General features: G+C 36.0%; 1 protein-coding gene across 1 annotated transcript in view; it reads right to left on the minus strand.

Moving 5' to 3' along the window:
- Tab2 (TGF-beta activated kinase 1/MAP3K7 binding protein 2) overlaps positions 1–10,355 on the minus strand; it is a 38,880-nt gene extending 28,525 nt beyond the window's left edge. The window contains exon 1 of the mRNA XM_013026996.1: positions 10,212–10,355. The gene's annotated coding sequence lies outside the window, so the exon portion shown is untranslated. The remainder of the gene's footprint in view (positions 1–10,211) is intronic.
- Positions 10,356–18,193: the final 7,838 nt, after the last annotated feature.

Raw genomic sequence — 18,193 nt, forward strand, 5'->3', positions numbered from 1 at the left:
TTGAGTGGTTAATTGGCTGTAAGAGCCTTATGGGGACTTTTCTGTCTGCGCTGGCTTTGAACCTTGATTCTCAGATCTCAGTCTCCTAAGTAGTTAGGAGTACAGGTGTGAGCCACCAGAGCCTGGCTAAGTTTTACTTAATTATTTTTGCTGATGCAACTTTAGCTTTATTCTGTGACATAGGTAAAATCAAAACAAAATTATTTGCATTACAGATTTCCCAAAAAGCATTTCCATAAACACTCCTGCACATTTACACACATAATTTGAGCACTCAAGAGTAGTTTTTACAAATGGATTGCAGAAAAAACCCAGAAATATTGTAAATAGTTAATAATATTTAAAACTAATATAAGGAGTGATAAACATACTACAGAACTACTCATCTTAAGAAAAATCTCCTTTAGCTCCTCTCCAACCTTTTACTTCTCTGCTTCCCTCATTTGAGGTAAAATTCCTTACAAAGGTTGTTTATACTTCAAATTCTTTCTTCCTTGTCAGTTTTTTTAAAAGTAAGTTTTTTATTGTGAAAATACTGTACAGAGGGTTTACAATCACATGAGCAAGGTAATGAGTACATTTCTTATCAAGCATTGTTGCCTCCTCCTTTGCTTTTCCCCTACCATCTCTCCCCTCCCATCTTCCACTCAATCTTTTTCAATGAGACAACACTTAACAAAGATGCTCTCTACCTTCAGATTGTAAAACCCCATGGCAAGTTCTCAGATCTCACTTTAACAAACCTCTCTGTAGTTTATGACCCAATCATAATTGACTCCCCAATTCATCTTTTTTGGTGGTACTGGGGACTGAACTCAGGGCTCTGCATTTAGTAGGTAGGCGTTCCACCACTAGAGTCACTCTTCCAACCCCTTTTTGTGTCGGTTATCTTCAAGAGATGGCATATGCCTATCTTCCTGTTTCCAGCCTTAGATTTGAGATGCAGTCTCATCTTCCCCTCTAGCTGGCCTAAAACCTTGATCAATTGTGCTTGCTAACTCTTGTGTAGTTAGGATTACACGATTGAGCCACCTTACCTGGCCTCACTCTCTGACTCTAAACAATTTCTTCTTCTGGCTTGAGATGAATAGTTTTCCTTTTACCTGCCAGCAACTTCTTAGCTTACTTTACCAGGTCCTCCTTTTTTCCAAACATGAAACTATTTACGGGCTTAATAGAGCTCAGACATGGGAGTTTCTGGGCAGCTTTGCCTGCCTTCCTCTTCACCATAATTTCAATCAAAGAGACTGCTTCAAGTAGCATATATATATATACTGAACTTTGCGAAAAATTATCATCTACAACCTCAATCTTTTGAGTTACAAAATAATACATTTAGCCTCTTTTTTTTTTTTTGTGGGTCAGGTCGTGGGGCCTGAACTCTGGGCCTGGGCGCTGTCCCTCATCTCTTCAGCTCAAGGCTAGCACTCTACCACTTGAGCCACAGTGCCACTTCCGGCTTTTTTTTGCTTATGTGGTGCTGAGGAATCGAACCCAGGGCCTCAGGCATGCAAGGCAAGCGCTCTACCACTGAGCCACCTTCCCAGTCCCTACATTCAACCTCTTGGTTAACATTTCCTATTTCAACTTTAACATGCCCAAAGTGAACTTGTAATTTCCTCTATTCATAACAACCCTTTCTGAGTTTTTCTTTCCATGTCAGGTTTTCATTCAATCATTCACCCAATTGGTCCTTCTCTCATCCCACATTCAATGTATTATCAAGCCTTGCTGACTTTACGTACAAAAAGTATTTTGAATTTGGCCACTTTTCTTTCCACCTGTAACTGCTTTTGTTAAGCCATCAAAATTCAACTAGATTACTACCACAAAATCTCTGAAATGGTTTTTTTCATCTTCATTCTTTGCTTACCACCATTATTCCCCCACTACCAGTTTTTCCTCTAGCAAGCAATCTTTGTGAAAAGGAAAATCAGAGCAATCATCCTTTTTGCTCAAATTAGACATTACAAGGCCTTTTGTTAATTACCACCTCTCATTTTTAAGCCACTCCTTATTCCTTGGTGACTTCCTTGTTCCTCTCATAAAGTTTTGGACTTTGACCAATTTTTTAAATAAAATAATGCTACATCCCTGGTTTTGCTCCCATCATCACATTCTCATAGCATTCATCAATACTGGGCCTATATTTCACCTATATTTATCCTCCAAACTTAACAATACACTGGCTATTGATGTATGCCAAGGATATAGATCATTCTTGTCTTGGAAAAGATTCAACATTTATTGAATGAAATAAAGGTTGTATTGTATGATACCTTCATACATCACAGATTCTAAAATACATCTCAAATGATCTATAATTGAAAAAAATTATACACAATTTTATGAAGAAACAAATCTTTGTTCTAAATGAGGAACATGTTATTTAAAAGATGAATTATGAAAACAAATTTAACTTGCTTTTCTAAAGCAAGGCACAAACAATGGGAAAATTATTCAGGGTATAATTATACTTTTGTTTTTTTCCTGTGCTGCGAATCAAACGAAAATCCTCTGCATACTAGGCAAATGCTTCATCAGCCCCTGCAACTCTATTTCATGTGTGCTTACTATAAAGACTAAATAGTTCCTATTGGACCAATGCTTCATGAACAACATCTATAAACACAAGATAAAGTATAAAACAGCAACCAGTTGAAGGCAGAAAAAGAAATACAAGAGGCAGTATTTGGAAGAAGAGGACAGCAAGGATAACTGGTATAGTTTGGGTGTAGAATGTCCCTGAAAGGTTATGTGTTGAGGGCTTGGTTCTCAGCAGGTGGTGAAGCTGTGGGAGGAAGTGCCTTGTTTAGGAAAGTAGGACACTGGGTGGGGGGTAGGGGAGCCATGGAAGGATAGAGATCTTGTTTTCAATACTTCCCTTACTCTCTCTTTTCCAGACTGTCACAGGTGAGCAGCTCTGCTCAACCACTTGCTCCTTTCACCATGATGTTCTGTATCAAGGTGAGAAACAATGAAGCAAGTGAGCAAAGACTGAAACCATGGGTCTAAGTAAAAACTTTCTTTTAATAAGTTTTATTATCTTAGCCATTTGTTGAACCAAAAGACAGACTTTGGCATGAACACAAATGTTGAAAGCCTATAGTGAGTAAATCGTGAAAAGGATAAAACCTCAGAGAATTGGTCCAAATTTCATGTCTATACTCTGTATACTAATTTCTGAATTACATATATGAGACAGAGCCCAAAAAGCCAGGCTAACCTTAAAATAACTAGAGATTCCAAGTTTGTAGCCTAAATTCAGTCAAATTAACTGGCCACTAAAACAAACCACGTATCAATATCCACTGAAGAACATAATAGAATCCAGAATCACTATATGTCATATACAGACTAAATACAGTCCCAAATTATTATATATAGAGAACAGGAAAAACTGATTCATACCCAAGAGAAAAAAGACAACCAACGTAGAAGATGTCCAACATGACTGAGCTACTAGAATTAGCACTATTTGAAAGCAGCTATTTTAACTATGCTCATGAATACTTAGAGAAAATATCCTTGACTTTCTCTGTAGACAGTAACTATACAAACTATGCACACATGTACAGACATATATACACACAACTAAAACCTCAAGAGCTAAGAAATTAACTGAAACAAAAAATTCACTTGACAGATAACTACAGGTAAGAGTTGGTAAACTTGAAGACAAAGCAATCATACAATACACTCAAACAGCTAAAAGCCAGAAAATCTTAAAAATAGACAGAGGAATGATATTTATAGCAGAAATGCAATCAGAATGAATGCTGGTTTCTCAGCAGGAACAATGAAAAGCAGGAGATAGTGGGATGGTGTAATTTAAGTGCTAATGGGAGGAAAAAAAATCAAACTGTCAACTCACTTTCACATCTAGCCCAAGTAAATGTTAAGGACAAAGGTTATATAACTAGATAACTAACTCCTTTCTGGATCAAAAAATGATTTGTAAGGAAAGCAACCTGGTATTTATTTTCAGTATAAAAACTGGGAAATTGGGGCTAGGAAGGTGGCTCAGTGGTAGAGCGCGTGCCTTGCATGTATGAGGCCCTGGGTTCGATTCCTCAGCACCATATACACAGAAAAATCTGGAAGTGGTGCTATGGCTCAAGTGGTAGAGTACTAGCCTTGAACAAAAGAAGCTCAAGGTCAGTGCCCAGGCCCTGAGTTCAATACCAGGATTAACCAAAAAAAAAAAAAAAAAGTCAATGTCCAATAAAAAATACAAGAGAAATATATTCAGCTACATTATATCTAGACATCTTTCAATACTGAGAAAAAAGGAAGCAGCAAAGACATGTTATTTAACTTTTATGCATAACCCAAAGTTTTATTGGAGACTCCCTTGGATATTAAAACATATATGTTCTTCACTGAGATAGAGAAAATAATCCAACATCTAATATGGAACCACAAACTGGCCCCAAACTGCAAAATCAATCCTGAGCAAATAAAAGTAGTGCTGGATGTATCACAAATCCAACTTTTAACTACTGAGCTACAGTAACAACAACAATTCGGCACAAAATTAGGTCTGAAGATCAACAGACCAGGCTAGAAGATCTGCAATTAAATCCATATACCTCAAGTCCTCTAATATTTGACAAGGAGCCAGAAATATATGTTGGAAAAAGTTTCTTCAACAAATAGTGGGGCTGGGAAGGTGGCTCAGTGGTAGAGCGCTTGCCTCGCATGCATGAGGCCTGGGTTTGATTCCTCAGCACCACATAAGCAGAAAAAAAAAAGCCAGAAGTGGCGCTGTGGCTCAAGTGGTAGAGTGCTAGCCTTGAGCTGAAGAGCTGAGGGACAGCACCCAGGCCCCATGACCGGACCCAAAAAACAACAACAGACAAACGAATAGTGTTGAGAAAACTGGACATCTGTATATGAAAGACTGAAACTGGATCTTTCACCTTGTACTTTTAGTATCAATTCAAAATAAATCAAAGACCTCAAGGTAAGACCTGAAACTCTGAAACCAATACAGGAAGAAGTAGGGTAAACATCAGAACTTAGTGGCATAGGCAGGAACTTTATGAGCAGAGTTCCAGGGGCTCAACAAATTAGACAAAGCACTGACAAATGGGACTACATCAAGCTAAGAAGTTTCTGCATAGCAAAGGACAAAATTACTAAACTAAAAAATGTTTAACATCTCTGGCCATAAAGGCAAGTAAATCAAAACAACAGAGATTTCATCCCACCCCAATAAGAATGGCTACCATCAAGAATATAAACAGAGGGACCTTCTTACACTAATGATAAGAATATAAACTGGTTCAATCACTGTGGAAGGCGTTTGGAGATTCCTCAAAAAACCAAAAACAGCCAGGCTCCAGTGGCTCATGCCTGTAATCCTAGCTACTCAGGAGGCTGAGATCTGAGGATCAAGGTTCAAAGCCAGCCTGGGCAGGAAAGTCCATGAGACTCTTATCTCCAATAAATCACTCAGAAAACTGGAAGTGGCGCTATGGCTCAAGTGGTAGAGCGCTAGCCTTACGCTGAAGAGCTGAGGGACAGCACCCAGGCCCAGAGTTCAAGCCCCATGATCGACAAAAACAACAACAAACAAATAACACACACACATAGAACTATCCTGTGATCCAGGAATACCACTGAGATAAATACTATTTATCCAAAAGATTACAAGTCAGGATATAGTAAAGACACTCATGTTCATCGCTGCACTATTCACCATAACTAAGTTACAGAAACAGCTCAGATGTCCTTCAGTGTAGGGATGGATCAAGAAAATGTGATATCTATCTATTCTCTCTCTCTCTCTCTCTCACACACACACACAACACATACACCTACATAGGATGGAATTTTATTCATCCATCAGGAAGAATGATATGTCATGTGTAGGGAAATGGCTGAACTTGGAAAAAAGTATGTTAAATGAAGTTGGGATCAGAGAGACAAAGAATGCATGTTGTTTTTTGGGGGGGGCTGGGAAGGGATGGTAAGGGGAAACAAAGGAGGAGGCAACAATGCTTGATAAGAAATGTACTCTATCTTGCCCATGTAATTGTAACCCTTCTGTACGGTATTTTCACAATAAAAAAAGAAAAAAAGAGAATGCATGTTTTCTCTCATAAGCAGAAATCAGATCTAAATTATGAAACACATACAGGGCCCCATATGCATATATACACTAACATGTCAGCTAAAGTGGAGTACATGCAGGGAGGATTACAATCATCTAACTTTGAGTTTAACAAAATAAAAACTTTTGAGTTTTAACAAAAAAAATCCTGAAACTAGAACTGTTTTTTTGTGTGTGGGGGGTGGGTGGGTCAAGGAGTGTGAGGGCAGAGGAACAGAGAAGAAAGGTGGATAAATGCAGTCATAATATTCATTGTACGCATGTGAAAAGAGAACTTGAAGTTACAGAGTAGATGGGTGGGGTTGAGAGAGAAAGAATGATGAAAGGGGTTGACACTGACCATGATGCATTGTACTCACAAACTGACATGTTGAATTAAATAAAGCCCCTTTGTAGAACTGCTTAAGGATACAAAAATACCAAATATGTACATCCCTACTCCCAGAGTACATACAATGTATAATGTATAGTATGTATAATGCATATATTCTACTTTCTAAAAACACATATGTATACACACAAATAAAAAAACGAAGAAATAAATACATATGTAAAGAAAAATAAGCATTCAAAATAACTGCAGAACAGTGTCTCAGGTACGTGTATATAACACTGCTTTATTGTATAACTATAATACTGACTCATGTCATATAATGAAATATTTGCAAAAATAACAAACGTATCAACCATTTAAGTGCTGCTACATACTTCAAGTTAATTATCATGTTCAATTTTATTGTTATTTAAAAGGCTGAAGGGAGCAAAGGATTGTTACTAAAAAGCCAGTTATCTCAACTTTGTAAGTGTAGAATAATTTATTTCCCAAAGAAAGCAATAAACTTTAATAGCTATTGTAACAGTAATCTATACACTACCACCTCTTTAATAAAATGTCCTAATTTTCTCATTTAATGCTTTGCCTCAAGGCCATGAATGCTAACCATTTCTCATGGTTAAAAAGCTTACTAGTTCTAAGTTCTTCTAAAAGGAATGTGCAAGTCAGCCACACTGGGCAATTTATGTATTGTGGTTTTGTGGTGGGTACTACCATTTTCTAAGCATTAAAAAAAGTGCAATAAATTCGAGACAATCCATGTTATATAACTGACTACCTTGTGTGAATTTTCTACTTCATATCTCATGATTATTTTCCAATACAGTATGGCTTTAAGATGGGAACAAAGTTTCCTTTCAGTATCCTCCCCTTTCACAGTATTTTTTGGATAATTATCCTGGGCATAGATGCCATCTTTAAAAGATTGTAGAAGCTAAAAGTTCTTTCTTATGGATAAAAAGGGAAAGAGGAGAATAGAAAATGAAAATGCTTCAAAATTATTTTTGTTTTATACTAACCATAAACATTTATAACAAACCAATTAACTCAATAATACGTAAAACTTATAATAATCTGATTATTAAAGTGGAACTTAAATAAAAAGTTTTATCAAACAACCCCTATGCAGAGGTAAATCCTTACTTGGTCCCATGTTTTTTCCTGGTCAATTTCTATACATTCCTCACAGTCCTTGTCAAACTTTTTACTTTTTCTCATAGTAAAGTGTTGTACAGCTGTGGAAAGGGGTGTGTGTACGTGTGTGTGTGTGTGTGTGTAACAGCACTGGAATATAATTAAATTTACAAGTAGAAATAGCAAAAATGAGTATTTGTCACTAATAATACAGTACAGAATTTTATGTATATACTATGTATATGTTTCTCTACATCTACATTAAACATCTAGGGGAAAACATACTTGTATAAAAGGAGGTGCAAGGACAATTACCCCAGTGTACATTACTAAAACAAATTCCTATGTCCACTAAAGAGAAATAAGTAAGCATTGCATGGCTACTCCTCCTCCCCGTTTTCTTGATGATATTGAGGTTTTTGACTCAGAATCTCCACTTGCTAGACAGGTACTCTATCATGTGAGGCAATCCCAGCCCTTTTCTGCTTTAGTTATCTATCAGAGTCTTGAACTTTTTCCCTGGAGCCAGCTTCAGACTGGAACACAGGCACGCAGAACCATGCCATGTTGAAATGGAAGGTCTCACTAACTCTGGACCAGAGTTCTATGCTAAATGCTTAGTGCATATGACTTTGGCTACTTCTTACAATATTCCTGCAGTGAGGATTAAAGAGAAATTACAGTTAATACTCTCCATATGCTTAAAAAATGAACTCTCCTTCATTAGATATGACTATCTAATCTCTAACATCATTATCTCAATACTTACTCTACCACAGTCAGCTTTTCAAAGTATTCATTCACTTATATGCACACTGCTAAGAATTTTTCAACAGACACTGCATTCCCAATGTCTTTAATTTGACACTGAAAATACATACATCATAGGGCCCACTTTGCATCACATCCCAACCATTCTCTAAACACTCTGGATAGAATAAGAGTATGTACAAATACTCTTGCCACTTCACTATAATATAATGTAATATAATATAAAGAATTGCATCTTTCAAGTTTCAGTAGAAATGTTACCATTTGTCTGAAACTATTGTCTCTGGTGCTGTCAAGTGTATTACTTCTTTCTCTAGTGTGATACCCTCCTTTCATATTACAGCTGACCAGTATTGGGTGGTGGTGGTGAGAGAATTAGTTCCAGGAACTATGAGAATATTGGTATCGGCAAACAATAATGCTTTTGCATATAACCTACATACATCCTCCTTCATACTTTTAAGTTATCTCTAGGTTACTTATCATGCACATTCTTTGTAAATAGCTGTTATACTGTATTGTTTCGGCAATAATTTTTTAAGTCTATATATTCAGTATAAATGGAGCCATGGTAGGCCTAATTAATTTTCTATCTGTAGCTGAAGCAGAATCCATGTCTAATGAGGCCAAGTATAATTGCCTGTAAGCAACATTTATTCATTTCTACAATCCCTAATGTGCTTAGCATAGTGCTTTATATACAATTTACATTCAATAGTACAGAAATTTTTTCATTATTTGTAGCACCTCTGAAAATAGTAACACTCGACTGATAAGTCCTTCAATTTCTTCTTTTATTCACCTAATGGATAATTGATCCTGTAATGAAACTCTGCTAGTTGCTCCTTTTCTAGGTTCTAATTCAACATCAATGAGATATAATTCTTCCAATACCAAACCAATAATGATCAATTCCAAACAAATTATGATCAATGATCTAATGCTAACTGCCTGATATTAAACACATTATATGTTAGCACTGGAGGAATATAAGGAAGGGGTTAGACATGTGCTAGAATATTAAGATCAACTGTTAACATTCATAGTCAAGATCATCTGTTAAAATTCCTAATTCATAAAATTCTTCTGTTCAATTTCAGGTGATATTAGATGAACTGAACTTTAAAATGAAAAGATATACACATGGCTATCTACTCAGTAACAAAGTCACCTTTATTTCTAAACCTATACAAATTAGTGAAAGTAATTAACAACCTTAAAAGCTAACTGCAACCATTTATGAGCAGTTTTTCTTGGTTAAAACCTAGAGCATTAATGCAAACCCCAGCTTTTAGTTTTGTTGATAAATTTCAGTTAATTCCAATTATTTATGTCTTTCCTATCTGGTTTCTTTTATGAAATTAAGTTTAAATTAGCAAATACTAGTTATATACTTATATTACCTATGATTTGCAATTAGGAGAATGCATTAACTCTTTATGTGAAGGCATCGGTAATTCCAAATGCTTGAGGGTAGCAGGGGAGAATTTGTTCCATTCAATTCCCTATACTACTCGCCTCATGTGAACCTCTGACAACGTTTACTTTTCAATGAGGACCACAGTACTTCTGGCACATTTTTACAGAGCTTAACAAGAGCATTTCCAATTTATTCTTCTTAAGAAAAAATGTTTTTTGCATTAGTTTGCTACTACTAGCAAACAAGTTAAATTAGAAATATTCAGGCAAGTTATGTTAAAGTCAATACTAGCTGCATCCTCAATGTTAGGGATGTTACTGTATTTTAAAGCACAGTGACTGTAAGTTTTGAAAGTAAAGTCATGGTTATTATAGAATTCATAGTAAGGCAGTTACACAGGCTAAGCTTGTCTGGTGCCTTGGACTTTACCATACCTGGAAATAGAAAAATTCAAATTGTAGCTGTTCTTGGTTGGCCCATTGCCATTTTTGCAGCTTACAAATTTTTAATTAAGTAACTGCAGTGAGCTCATCTCTACTGGATACTTCTTTTCCAGGGCAGGTCCAGGAACTGGGTCTGAAGCCTTGAAAGCAGAAGAGAAACTAGAGTAAACTAGAGGTAGGCAGAATAAGAAAACTGACCAGATAACATTATGAGATTTAATAGCAGTGAGGTAGCTCCTAAAGTTTCTAACATAAAATATTTTGAAGTAGGAAAAGAGCTTACAAGTTACCAGAGATAGCTTTGTAGCAAGGCATTCTCTTAATCCCCAACTGCAGTTGGCACTCTCAATTCTAGAAACTGAAAAAATACCCTTTATGAATTATCCAAGGGCTCTTAACTACAACCTGTCTAACTAAGGACCAAAGTAACTATAATAGAAAAATTAAAAAAAAATCCATTTTCATTAGTAAAATTGGAATTGTAAAGTCCTCATTTTCGGGTCACTGTGCTCTTACCTTTTGGTATTTTATTTTCTATCAACTTTTAACTCCTCCCCCAATTTCCCAGGATCAGTTTGCAGGGGTTTCTTAAGAAATGTTTTAGAAACTGTCAGGCAGTGAACTAGAATTTCAAGTTCCAGTTTCTAAAAATACTTGGTAATCCTTAAACAAGGAAGTATAAAAACAGCTCATAAGATATGGTCCTAAATCTTGTTGGAAATTATCTTTTCCATTATATCAAAATAGATGATTATATAAAAACAAAAACCCTGTATGACATTAAAAGTGGTAACTATTATACTAATAATTAAATTTCAAGGATCTCGAAATTATGTCCTTATAATGGGTAGGCTGGCAAACTTCGCAGTTTTTCTAAGAAACAAATCCCCCAGAAATCAAAATAAATTGAATTTCTGCAGCTGTTGAATGTGAGAATTCTAACAGGACAAAAAATAATGAAGACAAAGCTGCAGAGAACTTGACTCTGTAGTTCTAGGAACTCGATATAACAACAACAAAAAAAAGAGTAATAGTTTTGTGAAAAATTTAGTTTCCATCTTTTTTTTTTAATGGCTAGTTTCATGGAAAAGAATTCTGAAAAAGACCTAGATTCAAATCTGGTTTCAATATGGTCTTGACTAAACTTTCTGAAGAAGATTCCTTTCTATTAAGAGGTACCCTACTACTCATGTCACTAGACTGTAATGGCATTTAGTTTCAATACATAAAGGATCTAAAGATGGCACATATTAGATATCCTATATACTTTTGTAAATTACTAAGAATAAAATACTTCCTTTTTTTGGTCTTTACTTGAAATGAGGGTAAATTTTCATAAATTCTAAAGCATCAGTTATGTAGTAAGCTTTAGGTTTAACTAAACTGCATTACATTCTAAAGAGATTTAACCCTTGATTTATCAACATTCACTTCAGAGTAGCTATAAAATACACAGGATGTCTCAATTCTAAAAACTTACAATAAAATACAACTTATATACAGAAATTCATCATAAAGTAGAAGACACAAAATTCTTCTCTAAGTAAAGTAGAATATACTTATGTCAACACCAATCTTGTTAAAAAGAAGTTATAGACTTGGAATATAAAGCTCTCTGCAAAATGTAATCAATAGATGTTCTAACTTGGTTTTAAAGTCCGGAAAGTCTTCAAAAGGAAAAGAAAAGCCTTATATTACATATAGGCAATAATTTTCCTCTCACTGATGATAGAACAGTGGGTTCCAACAAAATTATTATTTACCAAATATGGCTCAAAGATCAGATTACACCTCTGACATTACCAAGTAATAGCACAAGCTTCACAAGCCACAAGGAATTTTTTTAAAAAAATGATTTCCTTACAGTCACTCTAAATGTATTCATTACCACACTGTATTTCAAAACAGTTTATTCAAAATGGAGAGATGGTAAGATTAAATTGGTGTATTTAGCAGAGAGGAGAAAATATTAGGAGGATTTCCCTTTACTATTTTATACAGATAGGCTTTTAGTTTAAGGACCATTGAAGGGAACACACACACACACGCACGCACGCACGCACGCACGCACGCACGCAAAAGTGCAGAAAGGCAATAAAGTTAAAACCTTCTTGATGCTATATATCCATCCATGTATTAATTATCTGGACTCCAGCTTTTGGAACATATATCACACTAATAATATTCATGATAATATCTGCCACCTGACTTGATGCCTTGACCTCATCTACAAAGCATAAACAGCTGCTCTACCACTTAAGAGCACAAAACTCTCCCCCATTTACTATGTTCCTTTCCCACTTACCACTCCTGCTAAAATTTATCAGTGTGTTTTCAATGGCTTCTCCAGTTTGGTTCTATAGGGAGTCACTGGTCCCTTTGGCAGTCACAAGAAAGCCAGATGCCTTCTTCAGTTGTGTTAAAGGCATACCATCCCATTCATCATCTCATCCCATCCCATCCCAATCATTACAAAGAAAGGCAATGTTACTGAAGTACAGTTAATTACTTTTGAAAAGAGAGGCTTTAGTTGCTGTTATTATTATTATTTTTTGGTATTTTTGAGGTAATGTCTCACTAAGCCTAGCTTATAACTCTCTATCCTCCCTATCCTCCTTACGTGCTGCATTACAGATATGTGCCTCTATGCCCAGATAAAATATGGTTTTAAATGCATAAACAAAACAGAATTATAAAATTCTTATTGATACTGAGACATAGCATTCTTTGATATATTAACATACATATGCTGTTTTTGCTTGTCTGCCTTTTGAGATGGAGTCTCACTATCTAGCCCAGGCTCACCTAGAGCTTGAAGTCCTCCAGACTCTGCCTCCAAGGTAGAAGGATTATAGGTGTGTGCCATGATCCCTGGGTTACATGCCTCATTATTAACACATAACACAACACAATGTATCAGGAGTCTAAAATACAACCATAATTTTGAAGTAGTAATATGTATAAATCATATAGAGACATTCACAATATCAAGTAATATCAAATTACCATTTTAAATTCTCTTTTCTTTCTTTCTTCTTTTTCTTTTTTGCCAGTCTTGGGGCTTGAACTCAGACCCTGAGCTTCTTTGGCTCAAGGCTAGCACTCTACTACTTGAGCCTCAGCACTCACTACTTCTGGCTTTTTCTGCTAATGTGGTACTGAATCGAACTCAAGGCTTCATGCATGTTAAGTAAGCACTCTACCATGTTAAGTAAGCACTCTACCACTGTCACATTCCCAGCCCAAACCAATTCTTTTTTATTAGTAATGAAGACACAATCAAGGAACTGGTGGTTTATGCCTATAATCCTATCTACTCGGGATGCTGAGATGTGAGGATCACAGTTTGAAGCAAGACTGGGCAGGAAAGTCCCTGAGACTCTTATCTCCTGCCAATTAACTGTCCAAAAAAGCCACAAGTGGAGCTATAGCTCAGGTGGTGGTATGATAGCATTGAGGGGAAAAAAAGAAAAAGAAAAAAGAGCTCAGGAAGACTGCCCAGATCCTGAGATCAAGAAAAGGACCAGAAAAAAATAAGTAGATATGTGTGGATATGTATACAGATACACACACACACACACACACACACACACACACACACACACACACTCACACACACTTACATACAGGTACCACAATGTGGTCTGCTGCTTAAAATTGTAAGGGAAATACTGAAGTTCAGAGAAAAGTTAACAAAATTAACTTCTTTTTCTTATCCAAACACACATAACTCTAAATTCTCTCCTCAGATCTCTTTAGGGTCATGTAGCCTAGATTAAAACCCTTCTGTTAAATCTACCTTCTTTTATTTTCCACCAGTCCTTATACCCTTAGGAATTCAGTCAGGTTTGAACACATCTGGCTTTTCTTCATTGCCCTAACTACTGCCTTTACTTAGGGTGAAAATTGTAACTGCTCTTCAAGACCAGCTCCACTTTCACTCCTTCTTGAACCCTAGTCTTCAGTTTCAGTCCACATGGGCGCTATCCTTACAACTACTAATGTTCCTATGGATCAACACTTTATGATTCAACGTTTAATATTCTTTTAAAGTTTCACTTCTTTGGGGATGTGGATTATAGGCTTAGATATAGAATACTGACAGTGTGTAACACAGTACATAAAGTGTATGCACTAAGTAAGGTGCTCTCAACAACTTAAAAACATTAGAAAATCACTTATTGGCAATTTCAAGTACCAGACAATGTATTGGGAAGGACAAAAATCACACTGAGCATCTAAAGCAGACATCACAAATTAAGCTTGTTTAACTTCACCTCTAAGAACCTAGATACCTCTATGTATCAAAAACTCAGGAACCTATTTACTGGGCAGCAATGAATCTTTAGTAATAAATCAGGGAAGGAGTACTAAAGAAGACAGGAAAAGGATTCATTCATTCCTATTTGTTAAGTATCTATATCTCCCCAGGCAGTGTTCTAGAGTCTATGGATTCATTTCTCATACAATTAACTGAATGCCAGACCCTGGACTAGAACCTAGGGTTCCTGACTCATTTTGAAGCTCTGACACAGACAGCTATGTCTGTCTTACAGAAAAGGTTTAATATGCAAAGTAGGGGTATGTCTGTGTAAGAGTCCCTATTAAAATATTATAAAGAAATGGATTTGGAGCTAAAAATATCTATGTAATGTGGATATTTTAAAGTGTCCAAATAAAATATCTCTATAAATATAGATTGGAGGTAATTTTCCATTATGTTAGGGAAGTAGTTGGTACTTTACCCCATGATTAACATTTGAATCATAAAAACTTAAGAACTTTTGTTTCTACATAGAGCTCTACAAAAGCTCTCCCACTAATCTCATAGACAAGTTTATCTATAGAAATTCTGATGGCAGGCTGAGGCTGCAGTGGACAAGAGATCAAAACACAACCATGTGGGCCAGAAACAAGAAACTGTTCTCCACATACTTCAAGCCCTACAGTTGCTTCTGCTTTTTTCATGGCTTACTGCAGGAAATTACTTTTTCCTAAAGGGAAGTTCTTAGACTAGTAGCAATGGAATTCAGAGTGAGGGGGAAAAGACTGGGTGGAATTGGAACAAATACACTATGCCACCAACCTAAGTTTATCTTGTTCAACACTAAACTGCCTCCTACCTACTTATGTATTTCTCTTAATCACTAATGGCATGATAATGAAACTAGAAATATCAGAACCAGGTCTCCAGTTGTTTTCTTTTACATTCAATCAATGACGAGGCTCACTAATCATTCCCGCGAGTCTCTTGTTGCAAACTTTATTTTCTATTCTCACCTAATGTTCTAGTTCAAGTTGTTACCTGAACAATCACAATGACAACAACCTTACTGGATAGCTTCTTCTATTATTAAGTCTTTCTAAGCTGTATTTACAATAGTAACCAACTTACTAGCTGCCTAAAATATAGGATGGATTATGCGTTTTCCTCAGCAGGAAAGGTTAAGAGATTTTTATACTGTGTACTGAATTTCAGTAGAAGATGCTGATCCTGACCTAGAGAATAGGTAAGAAAAGGAAAGGCTAGATTTGAAGATCAAAAACTTACAGTAAGATAAGAGTAAAAAAAAAAAGTTATACTGTAAGAAAGAATGGCATCAAGAAAGCCAAATGAAGAAATGGTTATAAAGTCTGTTTGATGTTTCTTTTGGTTGTGCTAGATTGAACTCAGGGCTTTAGGCCTACTAGGCAGACATTCTACCACTTGCTTCCACCTCTAGTCCTTTTTGCTTCAGTTTGTTTTTAGATAGGGTCTTACATCTTTCCCTGGGCTGGCCTTGTATCTCATTTCTCTTATCTCTGCCTCCCAGATGACTGGGATTACAGGAACAGGCCACTATGCTCAGTCTGTTAAAAACTTTTTAAATAACAACTTTCTAACAAAGCTTTTCAATTATTATTTACCATTTAATGCTCTAAATAATCTTATGAGATAGGTATCGTTATATTAGACTCAGTTGACACTACATATCTCATAAAAAGAATTATTTTCAATTCTCATTTATTCCCCCAAGATGCTTAATGTTTTAAGCACTACACATTTTTAGTACTAGAGAAAGCCATTCTTTCTGCCAATTTTATCAATTCATCATGGACCACGACAGTATTTATTTGTACTTGTGTACAGACCACCCTGAGGTTCAAGCCCCAGTACCAGAACAAAAAAAGTAAATGTGACATGTATATAGACAGACTTATATATACATACAAATACATACACATTATGCATCTGGAAATTAAATACTTTGGCTTAAAAACTACCTGTTTTTCTGGTATTTAAATCTATACTGCAATAGTTAAGGCTCCAGGGTTTTTTTTTTTTAAATCTCATAAAGCTCAACAGTGAAAAAGTATATGAAACGGCTCTTATATAATTATTACTGAAGGGAAACTACCTCCCCCATCTATCTAGAAGTGGGGAGGACTAAGTAGAAATTAGACAAATGAACATTCCTTCCTTTAAATATACACAAGAGATTTCCCACAAGGCATGTTAGTATGGACTCAATAAGCCCTCTTACTATTTGCAATCCATTGAACACAAAAAAGTTGGGCCAAGATTAGATGAGTAGGTGAAATTCATCTGCTAGGGAAAAAATTAGCAAAGGAACATATATGCCTCACTGATCTTAGCTTAGTGATACTGTTATACAGGTGTGCTTTCTCTAGCACTAAAATGCTTGTTTAAAAGCATCAAAGAGACATTCAAACATAACCTGTATTCTGGAATCTCAAACTCATTTACTTTTAAAGCCAGGAAAGTCTACTAGCTCTAAACTGTGATAGTCTACGCTCATTCATTCACAAATAGCTAGTAATACCTCAATGCTAAGGCATTGTACCAACTAACATTTATTGGAAATCACTGAAAAGTAAGTAGATTCATTATAATGTGGGAAATTTTACAATGGGGTTAAATAAAACTAAGTGCTACATACACACACACACACACACATGTATCAAAAAAGTATGATTAAAGAATAATATAAGAGGGGCTGGGAAGGTGGCTCAGTGGTAGAGAGCTTGCCTTGCATGCCTGAGGCCCTGGGTTCGATTCCTCAGCACCACATAAGCAAAAAGAAAAAAGCCAGAAGTGGCACTGTGGCTCCAGTGGTAGAGCGCTAGCCTTGAGCTGAAGAGCTGAGGGACAGCGCCCAGGCCCAGAGTTCAGGCCCCACGACTGGACCCCCCCCCAAAAAAAAAAAGAATAACATAAGTATACTCTCCAGAATATCTGCCCCTCAAATTATTTTTCAATCATATTGTTTCTGTCATTAATACCAGATATTCAATAGTCTAATGACATACAAAATCAATCCCATTTTTCACAAAGTTCTCCACGTACTAAGTAATCTGAGTTTTTGCTAACAAATCCTTAAGAAAAAATAGTTATGCATATAGTTTTTAATAAATTTGATTATGATTTCTTGTATGTCAACTCAAAACTGAATAATCAAAACTTTCTATTTCTAATCTGATTATCTTGCCTAAACTCCAAGTACTAAATCACCTACTTGGTATCACCAGTTATATGTCTAAATGGCACTTCAAAGTTAATGTGTTCCAAAAACAAGCTACTGATTGCTTAGCCCAGTGTAAGCTTGCTACTTCACCACTCTTCCCCCACCTCATTCAACAGCAACTCCATACTTGCAACTGCTTAAATTCCCTCTTGTGCCTTACATCCAATTAACCAGCAACATAGGGTTTGAAACAGATTCAAATTTGACCTCCTTGAACTCTTTCCTGTTACCAACAGATGCCAACTGCTATTACTTCTCATCTGGATTATTACATAATTTCCAAAATGGTCTCTCTGCTCACATCTTTGTTTCATTCCCTGGGTATACTGCTCATACAGTAAATATTTAAAAAGGGAAGTTAGTGGGGACACTGGTGGCTTTCCTAGCTATTCAAATGCTGAGATCTGAGGGTGGTGGTTCAAAGCAAGTCTCAGCAGACAAATTCCC

This window comes from Dipodomys ordii, unplaced genomic scaffold, assembly GCF_000151885.1.
Source record: "Dipodomys ordii isolate 6190 unplaced genomic scaffold, Dord_2.0 Scaffold98, whole genome shotgun sequence".
In the NCBI taxonomy this organism is placed as follows: domain Eukaryota; kingdom Metazoa; phylum Chordata; class Mammalia; order Rodentia; family Heteromyidae; genus Dipodomys; species Dipodomys ordii.